This window comes from Vicugna pacos, chromosome 13 (genome assembly GCF_048564905.1).
Source record: "Vicugna pacos chromosome 13, VicPac4, whole genome shotgun sequence".
Taxonomy (NCBI): Eukaryota; Metazoa; Chordata; class Mammalia; order Artiodactyla; family Camelidae; genus Vicugna; species Vicugna pacos.
This window is the reverse complement of record NC_132999.1, coordinates 5,403,055-5,420,166: the sequence shown is the minus strand read 5'-3', so window position 1 is coordinate 5,420,166 and position 17,112 is coordinate 5,403,055. Positions and strand designations below refer to the sequence as shown.

The 17,112-nt window shown below is 38.0% G+C and overlaps 1 protein-coding gene across 7 annotated transcripts in view; it reads right to left on the bottom strand.

The window, feature by feature from the left end:
* Nucleotides 1-16,619, bottom strand: part of LOC102527220 (uricase) — a 93,676-nt gene extending 77,057 nt beyond the window's left edge. For 4 of the 7 annotated variants that reach the window (XR_012078998.1, XM_072974122.1, XM_072974118.1 and 1 more), the window contains exons 1-3: nt 5,503-5,562; nt 4,952-5,068; nt 269-412 (exon numbers count right to left, since the gene is read on the bottom strand). The gene's annotated coding sequence lies outside the window, so the exon portion shown is untranslated. Of the gene's footprint in view, nt 1-268; nt 413-4,951; nt 5,069-5,502; nt 5,563-7,472; nt 7,555-10,043; nt 10,695-14,723; nt 14,822-16,306 lie in introns of those variants that run through there. The other 3 variants (XM_072974120.1, XM_072974119.1, XM_072974121.1) reach the window with 3 other exon arrangements.
* Between the last annotated feature and the right edge of the window lie 493 nt (nt 16,620-17,112).

Below are 17,112 nucleotides of genomic sequence, written 5' to 3'. Positions count from 1 at the left end.
ATAAAGCAGTTAGGGACAGTTCTTGTTTAGTTAGAGAAACCCAAGTAATACGGAGCAATAGCTCTAATACATATATTGAAAGAACATGTTCAAAACCATTGTTATTTTGTGAAATGTCCTATATCTGCTAAAACGTCCTGTATCAGAAAGGCTTGGGGACAAGGAAATAGATGGTGTCGGGTGAGCAGATATAAAAGGAGAAGAGAAGGCATAAGTGACACTTTTTAATATTTTTGTTGACTAATTCTAATCTTTTGCTTTTTAATACCTTCAAAATATTTCAAGAGTTTTGGTTCTTTCTCTTTCAAGTTTTCATTCTTCTCTCCAGTTCCCTTTATTGGCCTTTTCTCCTTTCTGTACCTATTCCTTCTTCTTTGTCTCCACCTTCTCCTTGTGGCAAAGCTCCAAGTTTCTGTAGCCAAGAAAGGAATGAATGATGTGAGAAAGGAGGCTGAGAGAGTGATTAGGATTAGAGAAAGAACCATTGATCGCCCTTGAGCCCTGGTTCTGTGAGAATGTCTATATGACCTGGCAAGAATGATCACAGAATGTGGCAGAGATGGACACTTAGGGAAGAAAGTCCACCATTATGAAGTCCAGTCATGAAGCATGTTAAAACATAGTCATTTGTTGCACCTCCATACATTCCATCATCTGGATTAGATATTTACATAAAAGCACACAGGAAGCTCTGAATGCCAAAGGGTGTGCAGGAAGGAGGTGACTAAGAACAACAGCTCGACAGTGACCCAAAAGCCAGTGTTTAAGATGGACAGCCTGTGTTACGAACATGCTGGTGGGAAGTGTGGCTTCCCAAAACTCTTTCTGATAATTTGGAAAATGCATGAATATTGTTCATCTTGGAACACAGGCATGATCATTGCTGGCATTACAGTGACTAAAAAGAGCCACTGTATACCCAGGAAAACAACCTGATACATCTAGTCATAAATGTACACTCTCCATCTATGAGGAAAATATAAAAGAAAATATGCAAACAGAATATACAATAAAGAATGATAAAAGAATATCTTGAAAGGTACCATTATTTTTATTTTTAAACTACTGGGGATGATTTGAAGTGTTAACTTCTTTTCTTTACCTCTTTTGGGTCTTTTCACTTTTCTTCCACCTTCAACCTGCTCCTGAATTCATGCACATAGAAAATTATGTGTTTGCTGCCTTCCTAGTAGCTTTGGGGCAAGACAGAAAGTAGAACTGGCCTGCCAACCTCTTTCATTACTCATCTAGGACCTTAAGAGAACACAGTGGTTTTGTGAAGGGGATGAAAATCTCTACACTAAACAGAGAAAAAGTGTCTTGGCCAGAAGTGAAAAGGGAAGAAGACTGTCATAAGTAGAGACGTCCCCTGCTCTGAGTTGGTGGCTGAGGGGAGGAGAGAGAGGAAGGTCTGCAGGTTCTGAGAGCAAAACAAAGCTGAGCCCACATCTTGCTAGCAGACTAGCGCAGCAGCAAGGCCCAGAGAGAAAAGGGCTGTCTGCTGGGTCCGGGCTGATATGGATCTTGGCTCTGGTCAGATGACTCTGGGCAAAATATTTAACCTCTCCCTGCCTCAGACACTTAATCTAAAAAAGTGAGTAAAGTGAGGTTCATAACAGTACCCAACGCAGTGAGAGGACTAAATGGGTCACAGATGTAAAGCGCTTAGAACAATGCTTGGCATGTAAAAAGTGCTGAATAAATGTTGGCCACCATTCTTATTGCAGTAAAAAGGACACCCTACCATTATGACCACAGATTTTTTTTTGTCATTAGAATAATACGTAAATGAGAAGTATAGTAACAAAATGCATGAAAACATGAGCTTGTTTCTATCATAGTAGGAGTCAGGTTCTTTTGAAGTAATCACAGGGCATAAGAAACAATTCAAAACCACTGCAGCAGAGAATGACCCTTAAGGAACTGATAAATGAATGGGGAAGATAGGGGAAACACAAGTCCAAGTTCACCCAGAGACCCCTGAACATACTTTCTCACACCAGAGCTAGTGACTGGGAAATAACCAAGTATGAGTCCAACAAGGCTGCTTAATTTGAGGTGGCTGAGAGAGGAAGGGGGTTGCCTTTCAGTTTGGGGAAAAGGCAGCAGAGTAAAAAATCTCAACCTCTGTGAAAAAGTTTTGCCCCATTTAGCAAATAGAACTAGAACTAACTAATGAACCCGGTTAATTTATGAGTCAGTACTTATATTTTCAGTCTTGTTTCCTAGGATCAGAGCTACAAGGTTTACTAATCAGTTTACTAATGTATCAGAGAATCCCAACTCATTCACTCTGAAACTGACTTTTATTAAAGGAAATTTAAATAACTTACCCACTCACCTAAGTCTGTAAGTCCAGTTGAAATGAAGTGGGTGCCATATAAAACTGGCTTTCCTGGTTTTCTAAGCATGTTGGTCACTCAGTAAAAGTTATATAATGAAATATACGCTTGTTCAGGAGTTTCCAAATTGTCACTCTGCTTATCGTGGGAAGATGCTTGGAAATCCAAACTCATTTCTTAGTTCGCACTTATTACTGGTTGACTGGGGGCACTGCATGTTTTGGTAGTCATGAAAATAAACATTGGCCCTAAAGTCTAAAGTCAAAGCCAATGATGTTAATGATAATCAAGCCTTAAGAGCACTGAAATCACTTAAAATACCCTCCTCCTCCTTAAGCTCCTAGGGCTTAGCTTCTGAAGGGATTAATGAGTAAAATTCAGATTGCCGGCTGGGGAAAAATAACTGTGCTATCTCAGCACGTTTGGAAACAGTATGTGAGAAAGCCTTGGAGGATGAGAGAGACGCTACCTTGGAAATGTCTTAAGTCAAATGGAATTGGGAACCTAAGGCTTCTACAGACAATGGTAAAGCAGTAATAATGTATACTCTTGTTTTCAGTTTAGCTAAAATCTCCCCACTATGACCTTACTTCTACTACTCAAAAACTCCCTCAATTTTCCCAAGCTGAAGCCTACACATCTGTATAAAATTATACCAATCTTTTCTTACTTTCCTTTTTCCTAACTGAGGCCATTCCTCTTCCTGTGTTCTGGATGCCCCCAATTGCCTTCTCTCTTGTCTGTTCAATTCCTAATGCCCTTGTCCATGCACTGGATCTTTTCCATCAGCTTTCAAACATACTCAGTCTCCTTATCTCTAAAAAAGCCTCCCTCCCTCAACCCCACCTTCTCCACTTGATGCCACTCTATCCCTGTCCTGCCCCAGCCCAAACTGATAAAGGACTTGCCTACTCTCTGCCCTCCTTTTCTCGCCTCACACTCCTTTTTAAACCTCTTTGATCGAACTTACATTTCCACTCCCCTGAAATGACTGTCACTAAGGTCACCAGTGGTCTCTAGGTTGTTAAACCCAGTGCACATTTCAGCAATCACTGTACCTGACCCCTCAGGAGCATTCAACACGTTGATGACTCTGTCCTTCATGGAACACCCTCTTCTCTTGGATTCTATTCCACCACACATTCCTTGTCTTCCTTCTACCATTCCTTCTCAGTTTCTTTTGCCAACTTCTTTTTGCCTCTAGTCACCCTTAAACTGCTGGAGTTCCTCAAAGACTAATCCTAGCCCTACTGTTCTTCTTATGCTATGTCCTCCCCTCTCCCTACTTGTTTATACGCACATGGATGCTGTCAATTATTATCTATGTACAAATGACCCCCACATTTATTCCTTCAGCTCAGACTTCTGTGAGCTCCAGGCCATTTGTCTAACTACCTACTTGATAACTCTAGTTAGTCACTCAAAAGGCACCTCACACTTGAAATGTGCAAAATCAAACTCAAGGCTTGCCCTCTACTCTGATTATTTGGTCTTTTTTTTTTTTAACCTTTCCCTGTCTTGACATCCATTCATTTTTTAAGTCAGAAGTGGGGAATCGTCCTTGACTCTCTTCCCTCTCACCTCCCATATCTAATATTTCAGTACAGTAAATTGTTCTCTCCTTGTGTTCTCGGAATTGCCGCCAAAGCTCCAAAGCTAACAGTTACCAAGGAACCCCTATCATCTAAAGAGTACCAGTGGGTTAATTAGAAGCAGCAGAAATGGCTTTGCAACTTCAAGCGTCAGCCTCCCCCTAGGATTTTATACACATACACACACACACAAAGAACATGACAGAGTCCCTGAGGACGAATGATGTGCCTCTTTCCCTCCCTGCATGCCAAAGTAGGAAACCCAATAAAACTACTTGTATAAACAAGAAACATGTGCGAGAAGGAAATACAAGCACCTCCTTGGTGGGCTGGACATCTACTTAGGCAGTGGACTTGCTAACCTGTTCTCAGTACCACCCTGAGGAGCAGAAAACCAAGAATTCGAGAACAAAGAGAAGTGACACCAGTTAGAGTGGCAAGAGGCCTGGATTTCCCAAAAGACACTGAAGAAGCAAGCCACGCTTGACAGGAATTGCTGGCACGTGTCCAAGAGGGCCACACCCAGGCAAGGAGGCCCCAACATCAAGAGCCTGTGGGGTACGTTGCTAAAGTAGGGCGTCACAAGAGGTGGCCCCTCCCACAGCAGAGAACTGCGCCGAGGCCCCTTCAGGCTCCTATGGAGAACGCCTCATCAGACAGAGGTATCATTTGGATGCCTACCAAAGGCATTTGCAGCCTCTCTCCAGCTCTCCACTCAGGCCCCACAGGCCAGGGAACAAAGGACAACCAGTAATAGAGAAGGTAAGGAAACAGACCACATGGCAACCCAACTTCCGGGATGCCCTCAGTCCTTGGGTTATACCTGGACTGAGTAGGGGTGGGTGGAGAAGGGTTTAAACTGGGTGTAAGACTGCACTCGGCCAGACAGGATGCTTTAATAACAGTAAATGATCTGTAAACTATGCTAATCTGCTGGAGATGTCATTAAGGAATCTGAAAGAAAACTGTATCAGCACATTTGAATGCAGTGGTTAGCAACAGAAATAAAAATCTTACCCTGTTTATATCTCCACTGAATTCAGTCCCTTCAGTCACTTGACTCCACAATCAGTCCCAGAGACTCCTCTCTGCTTCCAGCACTCTCGGCCCTCCCCATACTGCAGCCACAGTGCTCTGAAAAAACACAGATCTGGTCACATCGCTGCCCAGCTTAAAGTCTTTAGTGGCTTATCATTAGCACATCTAGGATAAAGATCTAAATCCTTACCACTGCCCACAACTCCCTGCCTCTGGTCTCACCTGCCCTACTTGCCCTCTCTGGACTCCCCCAACGTTGACCAGCCCGGTCCTCAGGTGCACCAACACCAGCCTTCACATAGCTGTTCCCCTGCCCAAACCCCTTCCCCACTCCTCCTTCCCCACTTCTCACTCCTCCAGAGTTCAGTTCATGTATCAGTTTCTTAGGAAAGCTTTCCCTAAACAAGGCAGGTATTCCCTTGCTACACACTCTACAGTATATACCTACGTTCATAACACTTATTATAATAGTTACATATATTTATGTAATATTCATTCAATAAAAAAAGAGCCTGAGTATTTTTACCTACCTTTGTATTCCTGACACCTAACACAGCAGCCAGCAATGAGAAGGCACACAAGAAATATATGATGAATAAACAAATGAATGAGTGAGGGAATGAATGAATTTCCATGCATTTACCAATGTCACTGAGTAGATCTCCAACCAGGCATCTCTGATCATCTTTTATCCTCAGTATCAGCAACAAATGAGGTAGAGTTTGCACTCAGGGCACACACTGAGCAAGTCCACCTCAGTTCTTGTCTTCCCTGGGAAAACTTCTCTGATTATAATAATAGACTAATAATAATAGGAGGACTTAGAGCATACTGAGTGCCAGGCAGATTGTGCTAAAGTTTCATGCGTTAACAGATCTTGATCTAACACAACAACCCCACGGACTAGGTGCTTTCATTATCTACTTTTGTTAAAGGAGAAAGAAATAAAAGTTTAGACAAGTCAAGGGACTTGCCCCAAATCACACAGCTAATGTGCATAAGATGGGACTGGAACCCAAATATGGCTGACTAGAAAACCTAGGTTAGCCAAGACATGGAAACATTCCAAATGACCATCAATGATGAATGGATAAGAAAGATGTGGCACATATACACAATGGAATATTATTCAGCCATGAGAAAGGAGGATATCCTCCCATTTGTGACAACATGGATACACATTATGTTTAAGCACACTATGCTAAGTGAGACAAGTCAGAAAGAGAAAGACAAGTACCCTATGGTATCATTCGTGAGTAGAATCTAAAAAAGTTACATTTATGAAAAACAGAATTAAATGGTGGTTACTAGGGGGTAGGGGGAAGTGGTGCTAAGAGAGATGGTGTTTAAGGGTACAAACTTATAATCAATAGTAAATAAACCATAGAGATCTAAGCACAGTATAATGAATATAGACAATAACATTGTACTATAAAAAAATTTTTAGAAACCTGTGTTCCTAACCATTATAATACACTGCTTCCAAAACACAGGGCTCTCTCTCTATTTAGTAACACAGAACTTACTGGAGGTTTAACCATCTTACTCCTACAGCACTGTTCTTTTCCAGTGTTATTTAACACCTGGATTGAGAAATAAGATTTCATGTTTTTATGTTATGATTCTTCATTAAATTTTAAGCTCCTTGGAAAAAGGGGCCTTTGGTTGTGTTTGGCTTCTTTGGCTTCCTCACCAGGCCCATGCTTGGTTGTGAGGGCTCAGAAATATTTATAGAATAAATGAATAAATGAGTACTAGAATTGCCTTATTTAATAGTTTATATGGACTAAATGTGCGACATTCATTAAACACAATTCCAAGTTTAGGGAGACTTCCATTTTCAATAAAGATTCCTATGGATCAATGCCATGACTCCTATTTAAGTGTGTGATATGACAACACAGTGTTCCTCTGGAAAGCATAACACAGTATTTTTTTTTATCTAGAACGTCAAACCTGACCACACTATTTTAGATGTTCATTTCAAAACAAATGCAGAATGTTTATGTTAATTTGACATAAAATATTAAATACATGATATCTTTTATCAGCTATTAGGTGCATCCTCATTTTGTATAAGGCTAGAGGGCACCATTCAAATAGTAGATTTTTAGCAGCTCAAATATTAAATCTCCCCATGAATGGTGTGAATGTAAAATCTTATTCAGGTATTTGAAAACTATTTTATTCCTGAAAAAGAAAGCTGGAAGAGAAATCAATAATTCTCCTGGCTTCTGACCAACAATTCTGTAATTGTATCAACCAAATTTTCAATTTATTACCTCACCTCAGGAAATCATAAAGATAATTCTTTCCCACTTTCTATAACTGGGAACCCTGAAGGTTGTCTCCCTATTTAATTACAGATATGGGAAACGATACATCAAATATATATATTTTTGCTTAAATTCATTTTGCCAAAATTGTACCAAGCTCTACCATCTCCACAATAGAACACACGACTTGAGATAATTAAATGAAAAGCGAATACTGCTCTCACATTCACTGCTTCAAACTTCATGCTTCTGCCTCTTTTTAAGGATCCACATTGCACTGTCAGGTGCTTTGTTCCTGGACATACACTGCAGAGAAGAGAAAATGAGTTAGATACAGCGGTATGGGATTGTGCTCACTTACTCATTTACTCTAAGTAATATGGACCTAAGGGCGTGACACATGGTTAGTTGAAAAAGCAACAGCCTAAGAATTACAACTTGTAGTTTAATTTGGGTGCTGTTTTAAATCTCTTTGAATTTCCATTTTCCCACTGAGAAAATGGCGAAAATCCCTGCCTTGCATCTACTTGTAGGAATTTTGGAAGGAATGGGATAATATGTTAGAAACACTTTGAGAATATCGAAGGTTAGCTGTATCATAATTCTTGGTATTTTTAAGTAGCTTTGGCTTTAGTTAACAATAAATACCACCAAGGAAGGCTGGAGAGATAAATGGTTCCTCCCGTTATAGGCCTTTTTCAGAATTTCTCAACACATATCAACACATAGCAAAATAATATTTGTGATCCTTGATTTACTTTAAAAAAACAAAATACAATATAAAAAAAGCATGAAAGAAGACTGGTAACTTTCTGTTCAGATCAAAATTTATTTTAGAAATGTTAACTTCACCACGAACTATTCACCTTCAGTCTTGAATGTACTTCATATGGATGATTTAAATTTCTGATTTTCTGGTTTCCACTGATGAATTCTGCATTTTGACAAGTTTTGATGAAGCCTATTCACTCTAGACAATTTATGCAAACCTAACTTGAATAGTTGATTTTGACTTTATCCCCTTGAGTTCCCAGAACTGTCCTGATTAAATTTTAAAATATAATTACAGGTAGCACAGTGAGTCAGTCAGTTACTCAGAGAAATCTGAGCTCTGAATGCCTACTTCCTGCAGCACACTGCATTAAGCGCTCTGGAGGAGGGTGGGGGTGGATGGCAACAGTCATCGTGACATGATTTGAGGATTATTATTAAAACAACATATCACCAAGTACAAAGTACTCAGGTGGCAACTCTATACACAAAAATTCAAGAAATGGAGAGTAAAAGCACCTTTCCTGCTCTAACTGCCCATCCTATATATTTAGTAAATGTGTTTTGTGTCCATTAGTAGCCTTGCTGGCATTCCAGCGACACAAATTAAACAATGTTGGTCTACGTACAAATGGGCAGCCTGGATTGGTGTAGAGCAGTTCTTTAATTTCTTTTACCTGATGATACTTCAGTAGCTTTAAGTGAAGGGTCAAGTAGAGATTCTTTCTCAAAAAATGTTTTTATTTTGGAATAATTTTAGTTTCACAGAAATGTTGAGAAAATAATACAGCAAGTTTCTATATACCCTCACCCAGTTTTCTCTAATGTTAACATTTTACATTACCATAGCACATTTTTTTAAACTTAAGAGCCAACTGGTATATTACTGCTGATTAAATTTTGGAATTTATTTCAGTTTCATTCATTTCCCGCTAATGTCTTTTTCCATTCCAGGATTCAATCCACAAACTACATTGTATTTAGCAAGAAGAAACTCTAATGATTTGCTGCTGAGATTCAAAAATTAGCCATTTCCAGGCAAATGAGGCTAATCAGGCAAAATATTAACGTGAGCGGTAACAAAAATGAATTGAGTGTCAAAGAGCCACCTAGGCACACCGTAGTGTCAGATTCTTAACTAACTTTGGCATAAAGTAAATATGATTTTGTAGGCAGTCATTAAACTCTTTTATTCATGTAAAGATGATGATTTTATCAATATAAACTGTACCATCATTGCCAGAGTTTTGTTTTTTCTTTTCTTTTCTTTCCTGTTTTGTTTGTTTTTTGGTATATCTGTGAGAACATTTTGATGTGATAATTCTTTTTGTATCACCTACTGTGAGCACCTAGATTTTCGAAATGAAGACACGGGAAGAGGCTGATTTGGTTCCCAGTTAGGGAAGCTGACCTTAGACATCAGAGAAACAAAACCTTAGATGGTCTGTTAATGTGTGTCAGAAGATAATTATGGATCAAGACCAGTGGGTGCATCAGGATCACCTAGGGGGCTAGTTACAATACAGATTTCTGAGTCCCATTCCAGGTCTGGGCTAGCCCAGACATTTGCACTTTCTAACAAGTTCCCAGGTGCTGTGGATGCAGCTGGTCCTCGTACAGACTTCAAGGATCACTTTTGTTGACAGTCACCGGAAAGAAAAATAAAGCCATTTTGTTCTGACAAGGTATAATCTTTGGTTCCTGGATTTATCTGTTGCCTACCACTCAGAGAAGGGATCTGTTGAATCTCATTTCATGTCCGTGCAAGGAATAAATTAGAAAATAAAATAAATATATTAGCTTTCCATAATGGTTCTCACTGATCTACCTTCCCTTCAAGCAATGCAATCATTTTTAAATAATAAAATATTGTTTTTAACAATAATAAAATATTATTATAAACCAACCATAAATTTTTGGTTTGAAGCAATGCCTCTGATTGGTCAATAGGAATTAATAAGGGTGAGGGATGTAACACACATCTTCAGCAGTGGGTCTCAAACTTTAATGTGCTTATGGCTCACCTGGGGATCTTTCAGTTGGTCTGAGTGTGGACCCCGAGATTCTGCATTTCTATCAAGCTTCCAGATGTTGCCATTGCTGCTGATCCATGGGTCATACTTCAAGTTAGCTCTATGGGCCTTTTGAAGGTGTTAGCAAATACAAGATGTTCTAGCATCTGGTCTTCCCTAGAGAACACTGGAACTTCCTAGCATGTCTCTGTTCTAGAAACACTGTCTTTGATGAAGGCGAAGTTTGGAGTACACTGATCTGCATTCTGAATTCTAGGCTTTAGAATAAAGAAGTGATGATTGTTGGGAAACTAAATCAAAATCTCTCTGGAGTGTACTAGAATGCGGTGGAAACTTTGGAACCTGATCACTTATGAGGAGTCCTTTATCCCTAATCTCTACTTGTTTGCCCTAGTCAATCTAGTAAATAGAAGTAACATAGGGAAAAAATACTGAAGATAAGAGTGTAATCCAGTTGTTGGGCAGTTTCTGCCCACGTCATTGCTGTCAATGCTGACCTCATAAACAGGTCTTCAGTTCCTCAGACTGTTCTTTCATCTCCTTATCTCAGTCTGTCCCAGAGGTCTTCCTGGCTATTATGATGGAAATTCCAGGAAAACTACTGATTTCTGTTATTCCTCCAAAATACAGCTTAGCTTCCTTTCAATTTTGGAGCCAAAGGCCAACATTATGTAAGACTTTATTCTCCCTATTAGAGTGTAAAGGGATAAAGGATAAGGAGTTTTTTATCACTATTTCACTGGTTGCTACAGAAAAAAAAAAAGAAACTTCAGGAAAATTGAAAAGGTCTGTTGATTGCCTCAGAGAGAAGAGGAGTGGCTATTAGAACATATTCTTTTTCACAGTGGGTTGAACTAGAAGAAAAACCTTAGTCAGAAACAACAAATAGTACAAACTTCAGCTCTCCTGAGATGCTGTCTGAGGATTCATCACACGGTGGGGTGGTGGTGTGCATCCTGCACAAGTGAATAGGGTAGAAAGACCCCCCCAAAGCACGCCTCGGATTGCCTCTGTAAGTAGACTCTCAAAATATATTCAGGTGAATGATAAGCTTGCTCTAGCTAACTAATGGTGGCAATGGAAAAGTAAGCCAACCTTCAGGGGTCCACAGATGAAAAAAGCTAACAGTGAGATGGCCCAGCTGAAGAACTAGCCCTGGGAAGCATACCTCAGCAAGAGGCCCTCACCACCCCAGCTCCCCTAACGCCCTGCTTGCATCCCCTGCATTGCATTTTGGGCACTGCCATCAGTGTCATGGAGCCAAGGAAGCCCTAGTTCAAGAAAATCAGAATTTCGGAAACCTTCTATCCAGCACTGTGAGCCTGGCAGCTTACCAGTACCTGAAGACTTTTCTGATGAGCTGTAGTAGTGATTCTGACACATGTGATTTTTTGATATTGTATAATATAATGTGTCAACTTTTAGAAGACAGGCATAACTCAGAGAACTAATATTTTCCAGATGGCCAGTGAATGCATGATGTTACAAAATCATGTGTGGGTAAAAGATCCATTTGAAATGCAAAATAGATCAATAGATTTTAATGTACTAGAGCATAAAAAGTTTATTGATATGATTTCAGATTATTCATTGTAACTAAACTTTAGAAAACTTACAATTCTCAAATTTTTGTGTATCAAAGAAGAATATCCAGTTGTCTGAAAAAGTTCTTAAATACTCCTCCCTTTTCCAACCACCTACGTGTTTGAGCCAGATTTTTCTTTACATACTGCAACCAAAATGGTATGTCACAATAGCTTAAATACAGAAGCAGATATATATCCAGCTATCTCCTATTCAGCCAGACATAGAAGATATTTGCAAAGCATATAAAATAATGCCACTCTTCTCATTAGCATTTTTGTTTGGAAAAATACAATCATGTTCACAGTGTGTATATTACCACATAATGGGTATATTGTCATTATTTAAAAATTTTTTTTCTCAGTTTTAATTTCTACATGGCAAATATAAATAGATATAACCCACATAGACAAAAGCTCTTTGAGGTCTTCAATAATTTTCAAGGACAAAAAATTCTAAAACAAAAAGTTAGAAAACTGCTGGTCTAAGCTAAGGACTATGCTTCATTACCTTCCATTTAAAATATTGTGTCTTTGATTACTATATATAAAATAGATAAACAACAAGGACCTACCATATAGCACAGGGAACTATATTCAATTTCTTGTAATAAAATATAATGGAGAAGAATCTGAAAAGAATATACACATATGTATGTATATGTATAACTGAATCACTTTGCTGTACTCCTGAAACTAACATTGTAAATAAACTACACTTTAGTAAAAATTTTTTAAAAAATATTGTCTCTGATAATCATACAGAATGTTTGCTATATTTTATGTTTGTGAAATGATACAGCAGAGAATATTTTATTTCACATAATAATTCTTTCTACTATATGGAAAATTAAGACATACATATGGGGAAAAATAAACAGTATTGGTTAAAACAAATAAATATTTGTGTCTCCGGAGTGGGTGCTCTAATCACTACATGTGGGTTAATATCTATGGAAAATACATTCTGAGCTATCAACAAGGAACTTACAGTTACACCTAATTTGGCATTTTGAAGAAGACATGCTGAGAAATTTGGTCTGATTATAAAACAAGGTCGCAGTCATAGACCCTTTTATACTTTGGGACTTGCTTCTGTACTTGTTGGTCTCTACCCACTGCAGTTATCTGAGGGCAGGGAACTGGTTTCTTTTTGACTTCTATAGCCAAAGGATTTGGCATAAAGTAGGACTTAATAAACATTTGTTGAATGAATGAATCAACAGAACACTAAATACTCATATATAAAAAAGTCATTTCAGGCTGATATTTAAATTATATTTATGGTTGCTCTGTAGTCAGAAACACCAGCTAGAGGCACCATATACATTGCAAAGATATAAATAAAAACTCCTTTGATAAACTCAAACAACAAGAAATCACTTTAGATGATATTTCAGTGAAATTACATTTTAATTGTGGTGTTGTTTACCCTCAAGTGAGGATCAGAAATGTGTATCGCCAAAGAAGACAAATATGGAACTATATACACTCTGGAAATATTAACAGGCAGAAAAATCCATTTATCTTATTGCTAAGGATCAAGCTACCTAGAAAATATAGTGAGGACTATCTTTGCATCCTATACTATCATGGTCAAGTTTAGAGTCTACTGTAAAAAGTTAAAGGCCTCAAGGAGATGATTAGAAATTATTCCAAAGATAATCTGAAGACTTATTTCTGGAAGAAAACTTCTGGTTTCCTAATATATTTCTGGCTCCTGCAAAGGCCACCATACACATTATGTCTATTTTATAGTTTAGAGTATATAAAGATGACAGTATTCACCATATAATTACTCTCCAGGTTTTCAACATCTGAAAATCTTTGTATTTGAGTCACTCTAATTCAGTTCCTAGGAAGGAGTGTGGCTCTCATATCTCCTAACAAAACTGCATTCATTCCACTTTTGATGACTTTAACTTCTTTCGAAGGAGGGCTGACACTGCGACAGACCTAATAACACAATTACAATTACAATCCTTGTAATAACTTTTCAGTCAATTTCCCGTGTTAGTATAATCTGGGAAACAAACTTCATTAAGTCACTAAGATAACTTAATGAATAGAATAAATGAAAAAGAGAACTCTCAAAATTCCATCAGGTTAAGTAGTTTAAGTGCCAAAAACAGGTCTTGGTTACCAAGGAAACATTCACAGATGAGATGCTAGTTCTGTAATAGTTCTATTGTTCTGTCAAAAGAAAATTCAGAGATATAACCTGATATAAACACTTTATCAAGCAAGAAACAAACAGGGAGATTTTGAGCTGAAAGTCGTTTGAAGCTCAACATTTAGCAGTTACAGCTCAGTTTATAAAGTGTGAATGAGAAAGTACATTGTTTTTGTTTATCATGATTGGTTACTAGAAATTTATAATCTGTTTATGGCAGTAGCACTGTGTAATCATAATGGTATATGGTGAGTGATTAGCTGGGAAGCTATAAGGTCACACTGACCTGAAGAAAGGTTAAATTTTGTTTTAGGTCAGAGTCACTATTTTGGGAAAATCAGGATAGTTTAAGTTTTAGTTACATAACTACGGTGTTTGATCTAAGAGTATATTCAAAATGTGGCCTCTGTTTTGTTTTTTTTTTTAACAGTTCTCAGCACAAACCAACTGGCATAATTCAAGTTCAGAAAGCACTGATTTGTGTTTATCAAAGGGTTATATCACACTGTAAATACAAAATCTTCCAGCCCCCAAACTGGTATTCTTTTTTTTCATGCCACAGGTTAATATTTTCTGTCTTTGGAATGGTTTCTGTGATGTAAAGAGTTTAGGTCATATTGAAAACTACAGATCAAATTTTCTCAGCAGAATCTTGATCATAAATTTTTTCAGATCATTGAACTCATCTAGTGTTGTATTCCAGGGTCTCCCAAATGTCAGAATTAAAACAAATAAGTAAAAAATATTTATTAAATATAAAACATTAAGTGTTTTGTGTTTTTAAAATAATGTATATTCAGTTAGGAATGGGCCCTGAAAATAATGAACAATGAAGCAATTGCTGAGAAAAAGCAAATGGAAAAAACTGACCTCATGTTAAGGAACACTGTACTCTGACCGCTATTCAGTACTTACACTACAATTGCACTTCATCTTCTTCTAAACTGAAGCTACTTGAGGGCAAACATGATGTCTTTGTTTTTCTCCACAATGCTTAGCTTACTCTCTTAGACCTAGAAGTAATAAAAATAGCTCATTAGCATTAATTGACTGTGTGTTTCTTTAACATACATTATGTCAACAACCTATGCAGTATATAATCAGCCCAGTTTACAGATGAAGAAAATGAGGCTGACAGATTATGTGATTCAATTCAGATTTTACAGCATTTAAGTGAGTCAAAATCTGAACACAGATCTGAACATAGAGTCTATTGTTTCCATCATACTTACTTACCCTATTTATTTAATGAGTAGTGTTAAATACATATGTACTAAATTGATCAATGCTTTTGTGATTTCTTCCAAATAAGAAGTTTATTCTGATCGTAGAAGTCCTTTTATTCAACTCACACAACTGTTATTACAAATAAGCCATGAAAGCAGTCTCTGTAAACAGCTTTTGGTCTCATTTGTATGGCACCTCTGAATAAAGTGGGGACAGTTATATAAATCTGTTTCAGGATTATTTTGTATTCTTATGAGGAGAGAATGGATTATATGTAGGGAGACAAAATATTAAGGCTAGAAGAAACTTCCAAAACATTTTCTCAGTTTATATTTTTTAGGTAAAGTTTGGCTTGTCTCCTCCTACTTCACCTTCCCCTCCCTCAACCCCTCCTCCTCATTTTTGATTTGATTATTCCTCTTTAAATAAACTACATAATATTTTATGACTTAATGAAGCCCAACCAATATGACAGTGATTTCTGAGTTCAACGCTATTTTTTCCTTTCAATTATATTATATAATTCAGATCCAGTTTGGATCTAAACATGATAGGTTTTGTTTTCTAATCACAATTTTGGACTTGTGGCTTGATAATAGGATTTGATGGCACTTATATTCTAGAAGACTGTTTTGATGTTTTTAGTATCCTGTTTAAAAGAAATTGAAGAGGTGAAAAATGCAGTATGGACACCAGAATATCAGATTATCATAACACTCAATGTCAATATTGAAACATATAATTTAAAATTAAGGCAATTTCTGGAAAATTAACTGCTGACAATAAACCAAAAGGAATTACTTTCGTCTCTGTTTGGAGAACATTTTCATAAAATTAAAATGAGGAATACAGCAAATGAGGATATACAAATATATCCATTGGAGAAACTCTTTCTTCACTCAGCTTCCATGACACTACCGTTTTGATTTTCCCTTCTCATTCTCCTTTACTGTGTCCTCCTTTTCTCTCCAGTTCTTCATGTGAGACTGCTCCAAGGTTCAGTCCTTCATCTTCTTCTTTCTCTCCAGTTCTTCATGTGAGACTGCTCCAAGGTTCAGTCCTTCATCTTCTTCTTGTTTTCAGTACTCTATCTACACTCACTGTAATGAAGTACTGTGTATATACTGATGACTCCCCAGTTTTTATCTCTAGCACACACCTCTCTCTCCTGCTGCAGAATCATACATCCCAACTGACTTTCTGACAACAATGATCAGACGATAATAAGTGTCTCAAACTTAACATTTTCATTACTGAAATCTTGATCTTACCCTTCAAATTTGCTCCACCTGAAGCCTTTCCCATATCAACTGATAGTAACTCCATCCTTCTAGGCATTTAGTTCAAAAATCTTGGAGTCATCCTTGACTCTTCTTTCTCTCATGCCTTTCATTCAATCGTTCGGAACTCTACCTTCCAAAAGAATCTCATCACATTTTACCACCTCCACTAGAACCACCCTGGTTCAAGACATTCACTTCTCCCCTCCATTCACTTTCCCTCCCCTGTAGTCTATTCTCAAAAGAAGAGTCTGAGAGATGCTTTCAAAACATAAGTCAGGTCACGCTATTCCTTTTCTCAAAATCCTCCAAGAAATCTGCATCTCACGTAAAAGCCAAAGTCCTTACAAAAACCTACACAATCTGTCACACCTAGTCCCACCCCCACCCCCGCCTGCCCTTACTTTCCTCCTTTCTCTTTTGACTCCTGGCTTCCACGGTGTTTCCTGAACAAGCCAGGCTTGCTACTGACAAGGAGCCTTGGAGCTAGCTGTATGTTTCCTTTGCCTGGACATCCCTTCTCCCAGATAACCAACTTTTCTCAGATTACCAGCTCTGCCCACCCCACCCCACCCCACCCCACCCCACCCCCAACTGCATGGTTTACCCCATTGCCTCCTAAACATTTCTGCTCAATAGAACTTTTTCAATGAAGTCTACTCTGTGAATTCTATTTAAAAGGTGCAATCTGCCCCTCTAGCCGCTCCTCATCTTCTTTTATTCTGTTCTATTCTTCCCATACCGTGCATTAGTTAATAGTTACTACACTATTTGTGAGCTCATTTTATTCTTTCTCT